The sequence below is a fragment of the Bactrocera neohumeralis genome, unplaced genomic scaffold (genome assembly GCF_024586455.1).
Source record: "Bactrocera neohumeralis isolate Rockhampton unplaced genomic scaffold, APGP_CSIRO_Bneo_wtdbg2-racon-allhic-juicebox.fasta_v2 cluster09, whole genome shotgun sequence".
Classification (NCBI taxonomy): domain Eukaryota; kingdom Metazoa; phylum Arthropoda; class Insecta; order Diptera; family Tephritidae; genus Bactrocera; species Bactrocera neohumeralis.
In genome coordinates, this window is record NW_026089622.1 from 17,202,910 (window position 1) to 17,215,761 (window position 12,852).

The following is a 12,852-nucleotide window of genomic DNA, read 5'->3' on the forward strand; positions in this document are numbered from 1 at the left end:
AGATTGGTGAAATCGATCAAATACGTTTGCAAGTACGTCACCAAAGAAAGCAACATAGCGGTTATTGGCCTTGAACAATATGAGATCAGCAGTATCAAATGGGCCGATATGTGAACCGCAATAAAGCGCTTTGTAGGATGTTTACTTTTGCATTTCATGAAAGTTTTCCGACTGTTGTGCGTCTCGCGGTTCAACTTCATTTAAGTCATTGCGTATTGTGAATGGTACAGTGTGTGCAACTTTTTGAGAAGCATGCCAGCAGTTGCGTTTGCTGGAACATGCTAATCACTGGAAACAGACGAAGGACAATGCAATAGTTACTTCGCATGCCACTGAAGTTCGCATAGTTTTCGCGAAGATCATTTCCACATATCAGCCTTAAAATTCGCGTTAATTATGGGATATGAAAAAATGACATTGCCGATGACATTTTACATTGTATTTGCTAAGAATTGGAAATGGGCAAATTTTGGTTGATACTTCTGGTGGTTTGATAACAATTTCACATCCCTTTTGTCAATTCACTTCAACGGAAGGTGAACTCATCACGAATGTTTATCCTCACATTGGCAAAATTATCGTAACTGCAATTGCTTGAGTGCACGCGCAATTTTAGTTGCCAAAAATACCGATGTCAATGACTTAAAATGGAAGATTCAAAGTCAAATTCCGGGAGGTTTGCGCTCATATAAATCGATCGATCGTCTTGACAAGAAAGACGAAACCGTAAAATATCCAGTGGAATTCTTTGGAGAGCATTGGTATGCCCCAGCATCATTTGCGTCTCAAAGTTGGATCTGTCATTATTATGTTTCACAATCCTCATGCGCCGAAACTGTGTAATGGAACCCGACTGATTATGACGCAGTTATCGAATACAAGAGACAGCATTTCATTTCAAACGTATTCAATTTCCAGGGAAAATTGGCCAGATAAATGTGGCGTGTTGACGAGTTGGAAACCCATCTTCTTTGTATACTTACGCACCAGAACAGAAATCAAAAAAATTATGTTTATTAAGCTGCGCTACATTAAAAAATATAATTTAAACTTTTTTTCATTTCAAAGCATATAATTTCACGCAGGACAACGGCTGCGGGGTCAGCTAGTTTATTTTATAAATGTAATTTTTGTGAATAAGTGTATTTCCTAATTTAATGTTATCCGCTGATTCACCTGCCATTTCTCTCGTTGTTTTCCATTTGCCTTCGACTCTGATGCATATGATTCTGGTTTGTTTTTATTAGGTCGACACATCTTGAGAAAATGTCCCTTCTTCTCACATTGACATGTGTGATCATTGGTTGGACATTTGCTTTTGTGCTCCGATTTCCAATCACTACCACAGTTGAAACAGAAACGACGATTGATTAAATCCGGTTCATTGTTCTGCGATGATAGCGCAACAGCAACTGTTTGTTTCTTGGAATCCAAAATGCCCTTGTAAATATTTGCCGACTCAAATGTTTTGCAAATATCAATAACACGATAAAGTGTTTCATTTCATGAAAGATTCTTATTTCGCAGCAATGTGTGTGGAATAATGTGGTCCGATGATGAAATTCCAATTGTTTTAACTCTATCAATTAACCGACTCAATCATCGAATTAATTTTACTTTTTCCGGAATTAATATATGAGCTCTTTTAACTTCTGACACCATGTAATATTCGTAGGAATAATAAATAGTGGTGAATTATATTTAGTTATTTAGTTGATTTTATTAATCTAAATATTCTACCTGTTACTTACCATGCGGGTGATGCTCATCTCACGTTAAGACATTTGACATCTACATTCTTACAGTAGCATTAAGTAAGGTTCACATGCTTTGTATACTTAATAGCTACCGATACACATTTTACATACATATGTCGTCTCAATACAGTCTAAACCTAATACACACAAAAAAGTAAAGTGTGAATTCTACACCTTTGGGAGCAATATTAACACCAATTTATGGTGTCATTCTCATTTGTAACACCAAAACAGTGCAACGTGAGAAAATGTGGAGTCATTTTACTAATTTGCTCGCTGATCTGCACTTTAAAGTATAAGCTTAACACAATTTGGTAATCAGCATTGCTGTTCATTACAAATGGCGTTACTTGCACTTGCAATTGATGTATGCCATAAATGCGAATTGCTTTTCTTGCAAAGTATCACAATTATATACATATATAAAAATTTATATCCTTCTTTTGTCGAGTAATTTGGTTTTAACTTGAAAAATTATTTACAAATTGCTGATTACTTCTATACCTATCTCATACCAATGCGAAAATTCCCTAGAGTAAACTTATGGTTTATTAATTACCCAATCTGGCAATAAATTCTCGCGATGTTCAAAATCGCTCTTAACCGCTCTCTGTTTCCCATCTCATGTATGAACAGCAATATACACTAACTCGCACATGGATAGCGACAATGTTTGAATGATGGATCATGATGTTTTACAGACACGATTTACCGACGGTTTTTTAATTTTTTTGTATTTGTCTAGAGACAGAAGCGCCTACTTAAATATATTGCAAAATGAATGGTAAGGCAGGAAGTTATTCTTTGAATGTGCTCGTCAATTCTTCTATACGAAAAATAAAAATTGTTCATTTTTCGAAAGGTCTAAGACAAAAAGCGTTTAATCACAATGGTAAAATGTTGAGGCCTCTCACTCAGCCACGGACAATTGTATTTCATTTTAAACGAGAAAAAATATGTTGAAAAATGGAAAAACCCAATTATTCCGACATCAGTTTTTGTTCCTATTCAAGTGCTCGCAAGTGCACGTACATCTGTATGTATATAACAAGCGAAATTAACAGTTATTCGGGGACGCAAAGAAAGGGTTGCCATCAAATAATGCAAGATATACCTTAAGTATGAAATATTTTCATTGACTTATGGTATATTTACATTCCCATACATGGGAGCAAATGTACATACATATGTTACTTGTGCATTTATGAGTAGATATTTGTATAGTTTTATAATAAAAGATTTAGCATAAAAGATAAAGAATATGTTCAGCAACCACGGATTAATCGTACCTATGCTGCTATGTGAATCTGTACGTATTAAAAAAATTGTTGAATAATATATATATATTCATCTGTAAAAAGGTGCAAAATTTAATCCCAAACGATAGTATAGTTTAAGAAGAATTTATTTTTCAATTTAAATATTAACAAATACACACCAATAATAATTGGAAGTGATGTGGTTTTCTTAATCTGCGGCTATGCGCAATATATGCATTTATCTAAATACAATTAAAATCCCGCATAAATTATTTGCTTTTTGAAACTACTACACATGAAAAAATGCATGTGAATCATGGTGCACCCTCATTTCGCTCATCATGGCTTGCTTTGTCTTCATCTGAAATCAGTCGGGAAATTTCGTGCTTCAACAGACAAAATAACTAAAACTGTTAAATAAATAAGGAATTGATTAATAAAAACGCAAATGTTGGTAAAATTGAAAAGTGGGAATGTGATAAAACTCATTGAAATAAACACAGTTACCAGAGCGAAAGATGAGCTTGATTTCAGTAAGTTTTTTCTTGTTTGTGGGTTAGTTAAAGTTTGTGAACCTTTATTGCATTATCATTTCAACAGTTTGTTCAAAATTCGGCATTGCGTACAATATCACAATAAAATTTCTGGACCGGGATAAAGTTCCAATAGAGGAAGGCCAAATAGTATCTACAATTAAGCAGTTTGGAAGTTGCTCCTGTTTTTTGCTAGAAATTTTAGACAAAGGTAAGCTAAGACAAAATCCCAATTATTTGTGCTAATATGAATTACAATGTACAATCTTAAGCAGAAAATCATTTCAATGACAAGGCAATAAGCTCTAGTTTTGAAGCTATCGGAAATGAAGTGAGTATAAAAAATGGGCGTATGTGCAGAATATGAACTACTAGCTACATACACAACATTTGCACGCAAATTAGTCGCATTGTTCATTTGTATTCAATAAATGTTCATATTCTGCTCAGCGAGTATAAAATATTTGAATGTTTACAAATATTGAGTTGTTGTATTTACATAGGCATTATTGGACTTTCTTAAGGAAGGTGATGGTGCTCATATACTGGAGAAATAAAACCAAACAAAAACATTAAGTGATGCCTCACGCCGAATATTGGTGCGTGAAGCTGTAAACTTTCTGCGCAAAGTTATCCATTTCGGCAACAAAAAAAAGCTCTTGCAAAAGCCATTATCGCCAATTTTCCAGTTTACAAATGCAGCGCAAGCGAGATAGGAGGAATTGTAAGTGAGTTTTTTTAAGTAAAGGGCGATAGTAACTATAAATACGGACGGCGATTATAATCTTTTTTTTTCACAGGATCTCTTTTACAATCCCGGGGAAAATTCAGGATACCTGGTTTCAAAGCTAAAAAATTTGAATAGAAAAAGGCGCACGAATCTTAGCCAGAGTTCAAGTGAATCAAAAAAAAGGTAATACAGGAAAAATTTCTTTCAATTGATAATATAAACTGTAAAATACAGGCTTTTCATTTTAGCTTTTTGTACAGGACTGAAGTTCCCCTAAAGGTTGTTGCCTCATAATACATTTTCCACTAATTTTCTTCGATATTCAGTCGCGTTTGCCAAGTTTATGGCACGGAGTAATTTCATTGTTAAAAATTATTAATATAGTCATGTCTCCAATTATTCATAAAAAGTATATTGAAGTATTAAAAGATAACATAAAAGATCATCTTAAATGTATTATACAATAATAAATTAAATTTGTTACCTAAACACCACTTTTTAACGCACTACCCATCGGTTATTAGAAAGTTAGGTCCTGTTGTCCATACATGGGCCATGAGATATGAGGCTAAACATCGTAAAATTCTAAGGCAGGCGAAACTCACAAATAATTTTCAAAACATATGTAAATCGCCAGCGAAAAAGTATCAGATGAAAATGAGCGTGCTGTGGAAAGGGACTTTAATAAATGCAATATCAGTAGGGAGTAAGTATTATAAATAGTACTAATCTAAATGAAAATGTAAAATTTTGTCTATCAAAGGTTTTACCAGAATACGAAACATGTAACATATATTCTTCAACTTGGATTGAATATAAATACGGATATCGTTATAGAACTGACTTTATACTTTATTTGAAACGAGAAAACGAAACGCTTATATTTGCACAAATAAAAGATATTTATATTATTAATAATAATATATTATTTTATGTTCAATATTATACTACCACAACTTTTGATGATATTCTTAATATTTACGAGGTGTCTCCTTCGAAAAATAAGGAGGTAATCCCCTCCCCTTTGACAACCTGAAATTTAAAAAGCCTTATGATTGCTATCATATTAATTCTAATATATACATAATAATAACGCATGTAATTTTTATCTAAATAATATATGAAAATAGTTTTTGAACTGAATAAAAAATTAATTAAATACGAGTTCCGTTTCATTCCAGCCTTTATGTGGGGGCAAATTTTGGGGAATAGTTAAGAGTTAAAATTACACCTTTACAGCAACATCGAAGAGTGCTGTTTTGACACCAAAATTTTTTTGTGTGTACGTACTTATAAGTATGTATAAAATTTCTACCCTCTGGTTGACGTTTTTCACATTAACGTATATATTAGATTTAGCCTCTTTGATTTAATTAAAATATAATCTTAGTTGGCGCTATTAATATTAGTAAAACTATGTGAGCACAATTTGATCGTTACCCGTTCACAATTTCGTCAAATAATGAATGTTGAATTCTTTCGCAAAATTCCTTAGGATGTGTTGGCAACACTAGTTTATTTTATAAATGTAATTTTTGTGAATAAGTGTATTTCCTAATTTAATGTTATCCGCTGATTTACCTGCCATTTCTCTCGTTGTTTTCCATTTGCCTTCGACTCTGATGCATATGATTCTGGTTTGTTTTTATTAGGTCGACACATCTTGCGAAAATGTCCCTTCTTCTCACATTGACATGTGTGATCATTGGTTGGACATTTGCTTTTGTGCTCCGATTTCCAATCACCACCACAGTTGAAACAGAAACGACGATTGATTAAATCCGGTTCATTGTTCTGCGATGATAGCGCAACAGCAACTGTTTGTTTCTTGGAATCCAAAATGCCCTTGTAAATATTTGCCGACTCAAATGTTTTGCAAATATCAATAACACGATAAAGTGTTTCATTTCATGAAAGATTCTTATTTCGCAGCAATGTGTGTGGAATAATGTGGTCCGATGATGAAATTCCAATTGTTTTAACTCTATCAATTAACCGACTCAATCATCGAATTAATTTTACTTTTTCCGGAATTAATATATGAGCTCTTTTAACTTCTGACACCATGTAATATTCGTAGGAATAATAAATAGTGGTGAATTATATTTAGTTATTTAGTTGATTTTATTAATCTAAATATTCTACCTGTTATTTACCATGCGGGTGATGCTCATCTCACGTTAAGACATTTGACATCTACATTCTTACAGTAGCATTAAGTAAGGTTCACATGCTTTGTATACTTAATAGCTACCGATACACATTTTACATACATATGTCGTCTCAATACAGTCTAAACCTAATACACACAAAAAAGTAAAGTGTGAATTCTACACCTTTGGGAGCAATATTAACACCAATTTATGGTGTCATTCTCATTTGTAACACCAAAACAGTGCAACGTGAGAAAATGTGGAGTCATTTTACTAATTTGCTCGCTGATCTGCACTTTAAAGTATAAGCTTAACACAATTTGGTAATCAGCATTGCTGTTCATTACAAATGGCGTTACTTGCACTTGCAATTGATGTATGCCATAAATGCGAATTGCTTTTCTTGCAAAGTATCACAATTATATACATATATAAAAATTTATATCCTTCTTTTGTCGAGTAATTTGGTTTTAACTTGAAAAATTATTTACAAATTGCTGATTACTTCTATACCTATCTCATACCAATGCGAAAATTCCCTAGAGTAAACTTATGGTTTATTAATTACCCAATCTGGCAATAAATTCTCGCGATGTTCAAAATCGCTCTTAACCGCTCTCTGTTTCCCATCTCATGTATGAACAGCAATATACACTAACTCGCACATGGATAGCGACAATGTTTGAATGATGGATCATGATGTTTTACAGACACGATTTACCGACGGTTTTTTAATTTTTTTGTATTTGTCTAGAGACAGAAGCGCCTACTTAAATATATTGCAAAATGAATGGTAAGGCAGGAAGTTATTCTTTGAATGTGCTCGTCAATTCTTCTATACGAAAAATAAAAATTGTTCATTTTTCGAAAGGTCTAAGACAAAAAGCGTTTAATCACAATGGTAAAATGTTGAGGCCTCTCACTCAGCCACGGACAATTGTATTTCATTTTAAACGAGAAAAAATATGTTGAAAAATGGAAAAATCCAATTATTCCGACATCAGTTTTTGTTCCTATTCAAGTGCTCGCAAGTGCACGTACATCTGTATGTATATAACAAGCGAAATTAACAGTTATTCGTGGACGCAAAGAAAGGGTTGCCATCAAATAATGCAAGATATACCTTAAGTATGAAATATTTTCATTGACTTATGGTATATTTACATTCCCATACATGGGAGCAAATGTACATACATATGTTACTTGTGCATTTATGAGTAGATATTTGTATAGTTTTATAATAAAAGATTTAGCATAAAAGATAAAGAATATGTTCAGCAACCACGGATTAATCGTACCTATGCTGCTATGTGAATCTGTACGTATTAAAAAAATTGTTGAATAATATATATATATTCATCTGTAAAAAGGTGCAAAATTTAATCCCAAACGATAGTATAGTTTAAGAAGAATTTATTTTTCAATTTAAATATTAACAAATACACACCAATAATAATTGGAAGTGATGTGGTTTTCTTAATCTGCGGCTATGCGCAATATATGCATTTATCTAAATACAATTAAAATCCCGCATAAATTATTTGCTTTTTGAAACTACTACACATGAAAAAATGCATGTGAATCATGGTGCACCCTCATTTCGCTCATCATGGCTTGCTTTGTCTTCATCTGAAATCAGTCGGGAAATTTCGTGCTTCAACAGACAAAATAACTAAAACTGTTAAATAAATAAGGAATTGATTAATAAAAACGCAAATGTTGGTAAAATTGAAAAGTGGGAATGTGATAAAACTCATTGATATAAACACAGATACCAGAGCGAAAGATGTGCTTGATTTCAGTAAGTTTTTTCTTGTTTGTGGGTTAGTTAAAGTTTGTGAACCTTTATTGCATTATCATTTCAACAGTTTGTTCAAAATTCGGCATTGCGTACAATATCACAATAAAATTTCTGGACCGGGATAAAGTTCCAATAGAGGAAGGCCAAATAGTATCTACAATTAAGCAGTTTGGAAGTTGCTCCTGTTTTTTGCTAGAAATTTTAGACAAAGGTAAGCTAAGACAAAATCCCAATTATTTGTGCTAATATGAAGGCAATAAGCTCTAGTTTTGAAGCTATCGGAAATGAAGTGAGTATAAAAAATGGGCGTATGTGCAGAATATGAACTACTAGCTACATACACAACATTTGCACGCAAATTAGTCGCATTGTTCATTTGTATTCAATAAATGTTCATATTCTGCTCAGCGAGTATAAAATATTTGAATGTTTACAAATATTGAGTTGTTGTATTTACATAGGCATTATTGGACTTTCTTAAGGAAGGTGATGGTGCTCATATACTGGAGAAATAAAACCAAACAAAAACATTAAGTGATGCCTCACGCCGAATATTGGTGCGTGAAGCTGTAAACTTTCTGCGCAAAGTTATCCATCTCGGCAACAAAAAATAGCTCTTGCAAAAGCCATTATCGCCAATTTTCCAGTTTACAAATGCAGCGCAAGCGAGATAGGAGGAATTGTAAGTGAGTTTTTTTAAGTAAAGGGCGATAGTAACTATAAATACGGACGGCGATTATAATCTTTTTTTTTCACAGGATCTCTTTTACAATCCCGGGGAAAATTCAGGATACCTGGTTTCAAAGCTAAAAAATTTGAATAGAAAAAGGCGCACGAATCTTAGCCAGAGTTCAAGTGAATCAAAAAAAAAGGTAATACAGGAAAAATTTCTTTCAGTTGATAATATAAACAGTAAAATACAGGCTTTTCATTTTAGCTTTTTGTACAGGACTGAAGTTCCCCTAAAGGTTGTTGCCTCATAATACATTTTCCACTAATTTTCTTCGATATTCAGTCGCGTTTGCCAAATTTATGGCACGGAGTAATTTCATTGTTAAAAATTATTAATATAGTCATGTCTCCAATTATTCATAAAAAGTATATTGAAGTATTAAAAGATAACATAAAAGATCATCTTAAATGTATTATACAATAATAAATTAAATTTGTTACCTAAACACCACTTTTTAACGCACTACCCATCGGTTATTAGAAAGTTAGGTCCTGTTGTCCATACATGGGCCATGAGATATGAGGCTAAACATTGTAAAATTCTAAGGCAGGCGAAACTCACAAATAATTTTCAAAACATATGTAAATCGCTAGCGAAAAAGTATCAGATGAAAATGAGCGTGCTGTGGAAAGGGACTTTAATAAATGCAATATCAGTAGGGAGTAAGTTTTATAAATAGTACTAATCTAAATGAAAATGTAAAATTTTGTCTATCAAAGGTTTTACCAGAATACGAAACATGTAACATATATTCTTCAACTTGGATTGAATATAAATACGGATATCGTTATAGAACTGACTTTATACTTTATTTGAAACGAGAAAACGAAACGCTTATATTTGCACAAATAAAAGATATTTATATTATTAATAATAATATATTATTTTATGTTCAATATTATACTACCACAACTTTTGATGATATTCTTAATATTTACGAGGTGTCTCCTTCGAAAAATAAGGAGGTAATCCCCTTTGACAACCTGAAATTTAAAAAGCCTTATGATTGCTATCATATTAATTCTAATATATACATAATAATAACGCATGTAATTTTTATCTAAATAATATATGAAAATAGTTTTTGAACTGAATAAAAAATTAATTAAATACGAGTTCCGTTTCATTCCAGCATTTATGTGGGGGCAAATTTTGGGGAATAGTTAAGAGTTAAAATTACACCTTTACAGCAACATCGAAGAGTGCTGTTTTGACACCAAAACTTTTTTGTGTGTACGTACTTATAAGTATGTATAAAATTTCTACCCTCTGGTTGACGTTTTTCACATTAACGTATATATTAGATTTAGCCTCTTTGATTTAATTAAAATATAATCTTAGTTGGCGCTATTAATATTAGTAAAACTATGTGAGCACAATTTGATAGTTACCCGTTCACAATTTCGTCAAATAATGAATGTTGAATTCTTTCGCAAAATTCCTTAGCATGTGTTGGCAACACTTTATGAATCTCGCCGGACTTGATCCGAGCAAGTTATAAAAGTATAAAATTTTCGGTTACATCCAAACTCAGGTCTCCCTTACTTGTTTCTAGGTACATCATTTTTTCCAATAAAAGTTACCTCACTTTGGAAAACGAAAATCTTATTTATTGAACGCACTGTACCTACTGCTTCTCGACTCTGTCCTGATTGATTTATATCTTCTTGTAAATTATTATTTTCGATATCATCTGCATGTTTTCATTACAGTTGCTGTCTATGCTTTTATTGGTAACAATTATGTGATGTACAATAATTCATGCCATCACAATAATTTTCAGAAGTTGCAGACGATATATTTCATTAATTTTAAAATTGTAAACTTAGTCTAAAAAATTCCAAAAGCTTGTTCAGAAAAACCCGCGTAGATTTCAAAATTGCATTAAACTTCGTATGTTGTATGGTTAAAAACCCATTGTCACGATAAGGTCGCAATAAATACGTGTCGAGTGTTCTCCCAGCAGATGATAGTTTTGAGGTATTACAATATCTACATTTGGTATTGATTTTTTAAGAAGCTGTTTGCCACACTGCTGCGTCGTGATATCTGCCAGGACATTACATGGATGCGTAAGTAAATTTCATCTCACTTTCAGCGACTGCCACTAATTATAAATTACACACTGCGTGTCAATTATTTTGCTATTTCAGCTACTTTATTGCTTTGTGATCTTCTCATCCCTGTATGAACAATCACTGGTAATACACGCTTTTTGGTAAAAATGTAATCTGTTAAGCTGTGATTTTTTCGGGCTGTGAAATTTTCTCCGATTTTTCATTTTATGCTCACATAACGTATTCCGTGGCACAAAAAAATTTTAAGTCAGTAGACGGGCATAATCGGACACTGGCATGCCCTCAAAACGTTATTAAACGAAAAAATATAAAGTACCATAACTAAGCACTAAATAAGATATATAGCTGCAATTTCCCACAGAGAATTGCAGTAGCAAGATACACCAGTGGGTGTGGTCCCGTCCTCTAATATGGTTAATGTACATATATTATAGACTGCCAAAGCTACAATAGCCACATTCGCCTAAATCAACTCATACAATAACTATTACCAGCAGTGTGAAAATTGATGAAATCGGATTATAACTCCTCCCCCTCGCCATATAACGGTACTTTTAAAAACTACTTAAAGCGCGATAAATCAATAACTAAATACTCCCAAGACATTAAATTTTACCCCCGCTTTGAGAAGCTTTAAAGGAACCGGTGTTAAAATTCGACAAAAGGAGTGGGAACGAACACTTTCAGGGAAAATCACATATCACAGGACCTGCTCCATAAAATTCGGCACATAGCATTCCTCTATCATTATTTCACAAAACGAAAATGCGCGAAATGGGATTGCCTACTTCCCATATAACACAATTTTAATCTCATACATGTTCCCTTATACAAATCAAAAATAAATTAATATAACTGGATAAAATATTGCACGAATAATCTGTTTAGAGTATTCCTCTTGTTGAACAATAATTGTTCAAACACCCAGGTACCGCAATATCGGTAATTGTGCGAGATATATAATTGAAATTAAGAGAATTACTTGTGCTGAAAAATGGGTTGAATCATGTCAATACTTCTTTTAGTTTCCATATACCTGGCACAACAATGTTCGAATTTCCAAGTGACTTTATACCACATATAGTACTATATCGTCCAACATGTGAGTTATTTCTATGAAAATGAGAGAGCGTGTTTCACTGATAATACTTATACATATAGTATCATTGCGCCTAAAATGGATAAAATTGGGCGAAAATACATAACTTTCGGGTGACTTTATTTCAGATGACTGATGATGGTACCTTTATCAACATTAGTATATGGCATATAAACGAAAGGTAGTGTTGGCAAAAATAGAATAGATCGGGTCGTTTCTACCCTCAACTCCCATATACTAAATACGTATAGTATTTTTTCGTTTTCCGTACAAACCTTTTGTCGAATATATCGACATGTATGTGTTATATCTAGTTAAATAAATATTTATACATATATAGTACAGTTAAACTTCCAGAGCTTGAATTCTTGCGTTGGCAATAGAAGTCAAATTTCATACTATTTTCCCTCCATAAATAGAGATTTTTTTGATGAAGATTCTAGTTAAGGAATTTCAACTGTATATATAATTGCTTGTTTCCTATAGTATATAATGTTCGATTCGTATTTATCTCTAGATTTGCCATGTCTAAGTCTTATGTTTCGTCAAATTTAAAAAGTTATTATATCTTTATCGGTAAGTTTCTCTTTAATAACGTCCAATTTATCGTTTAAAATAGACGTTTCTCTTGAAATCTTTAAAAAGTTCGTAGATAGCTCACTCTGACGGAATTAAAAAAACATTAGAAATTTGCTGAGTGTTTATTATC

At 32.6% G+C, this 12,852-nt stretch overlaps 2 long non-coding RNA genes across 16 annotated transcripts; one reads left to right on the forward strand and one right to left on the reverse strand.

Moving 5' to 3' along the window:
- Positions 1 to 2,434: 2,434 nt before the first annotated feature.
- Positions 2,435 to 9,411, forward strand: LOC126764279 (uncharacterized). Of its 14 annotated transcripts, XR_007667877.1 has the most exons (8): positions 2,441 to 2,541; positions 2,620 to 3,066; positions 3,388 to 3,549; positions 3,617 to 3,760; positions 3,825 to 3,880; positions 4,053 to 4,273; positions 4,350 to 4,462; positions 4,514 to 4,617. It is a non-coding gene; the product is annotated as an uncharacterized LOC126764279 (long non-coding RNA). The 14 variants fall into 14 exon arrangements; XR_007667876.1 differs by having other exon boundaries at positions 2,435 to 2,541; positions 2,620 to 3,549; positions 4,053 to 4,277; XR_007667870.1 differs by lacking the exons at positions 4,053 to 4,273; positions 4,350 to 4,462; positions 4,514 to 4,617 and adding exons at positions 8,695 to 8,915; positions 8,992 to 9,105; positions 9,171 to 9,411 and having other exon boundaries at positions 2,436 to 2,541; positions 2,620 to 3,549.
- LOC126764274 (uncharacterized) lies at positions 5,158 to 6,955 on the reverse strand. 2 transcript variants are annotated; one of them, XR_007667860.1, is made up of 3 exons: positions 6,436 to 6,955; positions 5,861 to 6,336; positions 5,158 to 5,789 (listed from the first exon to the last, which is right to left on the reverse strand). It is a non-coding gene; the product is annotated as an uncharacterized LOC126764274 (long non-coding RNA). The 2 variants fall into 2 exon arrangements; XR_007667859.1 differs by having other exon boundaries at positions 6,425 to 6,954.
- Positions 9,412 to 12,852: the final 3,441 nt, after the last annotated feature.